The sequence below is a fragment of the Plectropomus leopardus genome, chromosome 16, assembly GCF_026936395.1.
Source record: "Plectropomus leopardus strain MGB_pleo_1.0 chromosome 16, ASM2693639v1, whole genome shotgun sequence".
Taxonomy (NCBI): domain Eukaryota; kingdom Metazoa; phylum Chordata; class Actinopteri; order Perciformes; family Serranidae; genus Plectropomus; species Plectropomus leopardus.
Window position 1 is genome coordinate 16803227 of NC_142191.1, and position 6961 is coordinate 16810187.

Sequence of the window (6961 nt, forward strand, 5' to 3'; positions counted from 1 at the left end):
CATCACTGATGTAAAATGCAGGCATTATTCAGTGTACCGTTTGACTACTTTGTGTGAGAGACAAAACAACAATGCAATCTGTTCTTTAAAAATAAAAAAATATATACATTCACATTCTTTCAGGTGTTCTGTCTTTTCCTTGGCACAATGTTTTAGTCACACAACTATCCTTTGCAAACTCTAACAGTGTGTTGACAAATGTATGTTCTACCTGAAATGGATTTCAGCACATTCTGCAGAGGATCAGGTTCACATCCTTGGGCTGCAAGACAAGAGAGGAAACATCTTTGTCAAAACACAGTTGTCTTATAATATTGTACGTCTTCACTGGTTTTGCCCACCATTTATTGCTTCTTTAAAATTTATACAATAGGCTTATGTTTTGCATTTTATTAAATACTGCAAGAAGATTTGCTGAGATCCAAAAAATACATTTAAGTGAATTTATTAATGAAAATGAATCAACTTATTGTAACATGCACAAACTTTGAATGAAAATAATCACAGCAGTCAAAAGAAAGTGCAATCAACAAAATAAACATCAACCCATTTCACCCTCTTTCCTATCAACTGAACACAGGTGAAAACCAGATACTCATATAGATTATGAATGTCTGGGCCCATATTCATGTGGCACAATTCGCACAATAAACATAATCATGAAACTAATTAATAATATTACCCCAAACCCTAACAAAAAACAAGTAAACCAAAATATAAACTCACCCAAATCGTAGTTACAAAATCCTCTCCTTAATAAATTAATTAATGGCTCCTATACTATGTTTAAAACCACAAAAAAGAAACATCACAATATTAATGCTGAATATTACCATTTCTGTGTCCCTTCATCACAGCCCCCTTTTTATGGTGCAGTGATGTTAATGATATCACACGAGACACAAATTAGGGTTAACTTACCGTGCAAACTTTGTCACCATAGCGTGAGCACTAACACACAGTGCAGATGATAACCACAAAGTTTTTAGTCAAAAATCATGTAATTTGTATTTTAACTCGCAATGTCACAGTAAATTCGCAACAAAGTGCCACGGGGCAGGATACGAGGATGTAACGTTAGAGATGCTGTGGTTTTGCTAGCATGACACAACACACATAAACTAGCCTAACCAAAAACTGCAAGTAACACCACTGTACCTTTACCTCCTGATATCACAAAACTTTCAACCACCGAAAAACTGAAAGTGTAAATCTTACTTTCTAGATTACAGCTTCTGAGGGCACCACGCAGATGCGGTGTGTGTGTGTCATGTTTTGGGTGAAGCCATGGACGTATTATGGTGACATGATGCACGCGCTCACTGTCTGCCAAAACAATGATTACGCAAAAAAACTGCGACAGCAACACCTTGGCGATGCGTCGCTGTATTTGGATATAGGACTGCAGCTTAGCCACTAAGATTTAATCTTAAAACCTACATACTTCTTTCTTTTTAGGTGTTTAAGCACTACAGAAGACAGCAGTGTCGTAATTTTGCATCTTTAGTAAGTGAAAAAGAGGCGACACGAGACACATCCGAGAGGCTTTACAGGAAAAATACGGTACTGCAGCACACCCCGAGAAACTTACACAAAAGTGTTGTTTATACACAAAGAAAGAAAGAAATAACTCAGGGTATTACATGTGCCGAATTTACAAGAGGTGACTAATAACTGAGAATTTGTCATAGACAGTGTTTCGCAAACTATATAAAGGTCCCTTGACTCAACAAATCACAAAAGTCAGCAATTTTTTTACGGAGTCTGGTACTTTCTCCCCTGGTAGGCTACTCTTTAGATTTAACCCAATGACTGATTGTACCACAAACACATCGGTCCCCTGCGCAGTAATATTAATCTGAGTTGGGGAGAGGAGTAGAGGTGTAAAGTAGCATAAAATATAATTATCTGAGTAAAGTACAAGTACCACAATTGTATGTAAGTAGAACTACAGTACTTAATTAAAGTATGTAGTTACATTATTCCACAACTGTTAACATAAATACATTTGACTGTCTTTTCAACCTAAGTCAAATGTTCAATGATATTAGTTGTGAAGTATCCTCCTTATGTTTTCTCTTAACCCTTTAAAACCAGAGCATGTTAGTTTGACTTCTTTCAAAAACATAGGGAGAAGAAAAAATAGGAACTTAACAAGTTATAGTGCAAAAAATTGCAAGAAATTAGTAAAAAGTTACAAAAAATTTGACCTGAAAATTATTTTTTAAAAAAAACGTTAAAAACACAAACAAACAAGAAAACGACCCCAAAAAGTGCCGAAAATAAAAAAAGTGGATGCCTTTTTTGTATAATTGTATGTATTATCATAATTATTCATGATTTAGACAGTAATGCAAAAATATAATTAGTATAGTTTTATAGACATTTTTCTAGTTTTTGCTAATTTTCTAATAATTCTCCCTTCTTTTAAAAAAACAATTTGTCAGTTCATTTTCTCCATCACCTTTTACTAATTTCTTGCAATTTATGGGACATTTCTTGCCGACCTGGTCGTTTTGCGCATGTTTTTGAAACATATCAAACTAATTTGCTAAGGTTTCAAAGGGTTAATATTTTGCCCACCACTTTAATAAAGACATTTAATCATAAACGTAATATTATTACCTTCATGAATGGTAGGATTAGTTATATATCTGTTGTCTGTGACTGTAGTAGTTTTAGCTAGGTGCACCTAATAAATTGGCAGCTGTTAAAGTCAAATGAAGCATAGTGTCCACACGGGATATTTAGGCCCAGAATATCCCTCATCAATGGCAATATTAAAATAATTTGTCATCATTTTTGGTGCAAATGTATACCGTAAATCTTTATTTATTCACTGATGTTTGTCAGCTTTTTTTTTCTATTTTGCCCTGATGTGAAAATATGACTCATGGTTGTTTATCACCTCTCCTTTTACTTTATCTGTATTTCAGTCAGAAGAACCTTATTCCAGTAGTTATGACACCTTCTGCATCAACAAGACTTTATCAGCACAATTATAAAGGTGAGTAGGGCTGCAGCTTACTATTATTTTCAGTCAATTATTTTTTTGATGAACTGATTAATTGTTTGGTCTATAAAATGTCAGAAAATGGTGAAAAAATGTCGATTATTGTTTGTTGAATATAATATGATAAGTGTGTTTCCTTTGGTGTACAATCACCAGAAAATAAGTATTATTGTGTTTTTGGTACCTCAGAATGAGCTGTTTACATCTACATAGGGTGTGGACCCTCGTCCATGAGGTCTGCCGTGTTGCATTGCCATGTTTCTATAGTAGCCCAGAACGGACAATACAGGTGATTAAGATAGGGTCATTTCTGTTTTTGCATCTGCCACCATAGTAAGTAATCCCTCTGCAATGAGGGTGTTGAAACAAAATGAGATTTTTTTTTTTACATGAAAGGGAAGCACACATTAGCAGGTGCTGGATGAGCAGCGTGTCTCTGATGATCTGCACAGCGAAACATTGTGAAACTGCATTAAGAGTTTTTATTGCTTTTAATCACCAGTTCTGTGTTGGAGAGGGAGAGACCTCTGCAGTTAATTCGGCTCCCAGTGGAAACCTCCTGAATGTCTGGATCTGAAGTTATCAGCGAAAATAGGTAAGCATACATAAGCAGGTTCAAGGTGAGCAGATAGTCTCTGACAAAATGCAATCAGGGCTTATTGATTTTGGGATGCCTTGTATGTTAAGTTCAATGTTGGAGAGTAACTAGTTTCATGTAACAGAGTTCTGTTAAAATAAAATTACAAAATAAATGAAATTGTAATTTGTTACCGTAAAGGTACATTTATACTCCCTTTATGTGTGAAAAAATTGTAATTCTAAATGTTGTAAACGTCACAGCCCTCATACGTCTTCATCCCATAGATGGCACTAGAGGGCAGAGTCAGGAGTTTCACACAACAAAAAAACGTTGGTAGAGGAGGTCGTGATAATGTATCTTTTGTCGGAGGCAGCGCTGTAGATGGTGTCTGTGTGGTCTGTGAGGTCATGAAATACATCGCTTCATGTGGACGAGAATCCTTTTCGCAGTATTACTGAATTGTTCCATTCAGCATTGTTTAATTGTCTTTTTTGCCTTCTGTGGTCGTATCTTGCTTAAACTACGCTACACTGCCCCCACAGTCTCTGTTGGTACTGCTCTGTTTCGTCCATATATGAAAGCAAAAACAGACAAAAGGACTGCAGAGTACAGCCCCATCTATGTCCTACACACATTTAATGCTGAGTATAAATGAGCCATTACTGAGAAAAAATGATGTGAATAATTACAGTTACTAATCAAAATGTCTGTGATATAAAAGGGGTTACATCCAATTATATTCTAAACTTATTCTTAAAGGTTCATATTTATCTAAAAGTGCATTTATTGATAACTTCCACTTAATCAGTCTCACTTTTCTGTTGATGTTGCTGACTTTTTCATTGTCAATTTTGCTTCTGCTTTATGCTTTTGCTTAATTGATTTTCTGCTTCACTTCTTTGAGTTTTTTGATATCATACGTCCTCATGAGTTTCGAGAACAATGACATCACATGTAATACATTGAACAATATTGATCTGATGTGTTCTCACTCATTTCCTTACACAACTGATCTACCGCAGTGCTTGAAGTGCAGCAGATGATCAGTTTAAAGGAAGAACTTTGACTGCAGTTCAGAGGTCCATCAGACAAAGAAACAGCTTTTTGATATGAAAATTTGACAAAAGTATCAAATGCAATTTTTTATTTCTTTTAAAGAATCCATTGTAAAATACTAGATAGTTTAATGTTTATTCAAAAAAAAAAACTTTTACAAGATATATGTATAAAAGAATGGATGACTTTTTTTCATTTGTGTCATGCAGATAATTGTGCTCAGCCCACATAGGCTTATAAGACATTTTAAAATCAAAAGGACTACAGTCCAATGTACATTTTTTCAGATATTAAGAAGAAAGCAAATCTTGCAAAGCAACAAAAGCATCCCACATAATCAGATCATCGTTGTGTAAGACAGAGTTCATGGATCACTCACAGTGACGTTTACTGTGTAGCACTGAAAAATCAAAATATGTATTAATTAAACAATCTATCTTACCTATTTTTTAAAACAAACTCGGCAAATATGATAACATCAGAATTAAACAACCATTCTAGTTTTTGGTCATCTGAGCACCAGAAAACGTCAGGGTTTAGTCGAGCCTTTTCATAGAACATTAAATTCACTTAAATCATCATAGTTTGTACAGTAGAAAAGAAAATAGGACTCCGTTTCCAAGATCTATGGATATTTAATATTATGTGATCACCTCTTTATCAGTTTTCTCTGATTTACATTAAAAATGCTTGTAATACATCACAATATTCCCTAAATATGAGCTCATTTTCTAACTGCTCTTTTAATTGTCCCACATTTTCTTTGTAATTGCAAAACGTTTAATCACAGCCATTTACTCCGGGCCCAGTGAGATATTTTACTGTAATCACTGTACTCAGTGCTGTTGTGACTCTTGTGCAATGTCAGACCGTCTTCTTCTGCCTGATTAACTTATCTTGAGTTCATCTCTGTTGTAACTGCGATCAAACAGCTGTCATAGACCTCTCTCAGCAGGTGAAAGGTTAACCAAGAACGTTAAGACAACAGTGATGAGACACCAGCTGTTTGATCAACAAAGTTTAACAGACAAAACTTCTACTGTAACATTAAATACACTGTTGAAGAAAATTGGCATACTGGAACTTTCCCATATCGTAAATCTAACATTATGGTACAGTGTCTTGGATGCTGTTTCTTATTAAGCCAAGCAAATACATATACAGTGTATATAAGTCTAAAAACAGTCATGTAGTTCCAGTTGTATTTAAAACTAGATTAAGCTATGAGGGATACAGGGTAAATGTCAAAAATGGTTTATAAGTCATGCACATCATTTTAGTCCAAAAGGCTTAAACTGTCCGATAGTAATGCTTTTTCAATGCACACAGAAACGAACAGCTAGCGGACCATGACGGGATATTTAGTGAATTTGGCAAAAACGTGTATTGGATAAGCATCAATGACTGCAACTGAAATATTAAAGCAGAATTTTACTCTTGTTGTTGGTAGATTTGGGGGTGATTGTCTGTTATTTTAGGAATGTCTTCCACTAATAATCAAATTGATTATGTGAATTAAACAAAGGAAAACAACATATCTACACATTTGAGAAGGTGAAGCCATGATATGTTTGGCAGTTTTGCACAAAAAACAACTTCAACAACAGATCAGTTATCAAAGCAGTTGCTGATATTATTTTTTTTTATAGTTAACCAGCAGATTAATATATTCATTTTTTTACAGTTACGGCTGAAAATGAGGATAGAAATAAACAAAGTCTGCAGATTTCACAAATCTCCACAATTGAAATAAATTGCCGGTTGTCTACCCGGAAGCGATTGCTGTCGTTAGTGTGACGTTACAGTGATTTGATTTACACCAGGGCATCGAAACAGGCACATCTAAATGGAATGCAGCCATTATTAGTGTTATCTGTTACACCTCTGCTTGTAATGCTGTAATAAAACATGATATTGTTTGTGCACAACATTTAAAATCTGATAATCAGCATGTCCTGAAACAACCTAAATAAGATCATGAAAGAGCCGATGCTATAGCTTTAAGAATTTCTATAATATGTGGTGATAAAACTCCAGCGAACGCAGTTAGTGACTCAGGTTTCGATTCAGCATGAACATGATTCATATTGTTCAGCAGTCATGGGGGCAAAGGCTTACTTTTGTATTTTTGTAAGAGGCCATCATGTTTTTGTGAATGTTCAAAATGACCCTTGTATAACCCTTTTCATTTTTATCTTTCAAGAGTCAAAAGTATACTAATCACTTATAATATAATAAACTTTATTTATATGGCACCTTTCAAAACACAGATACAATGTGCTTTACAATAAAACGAAACATATTTAAAACAC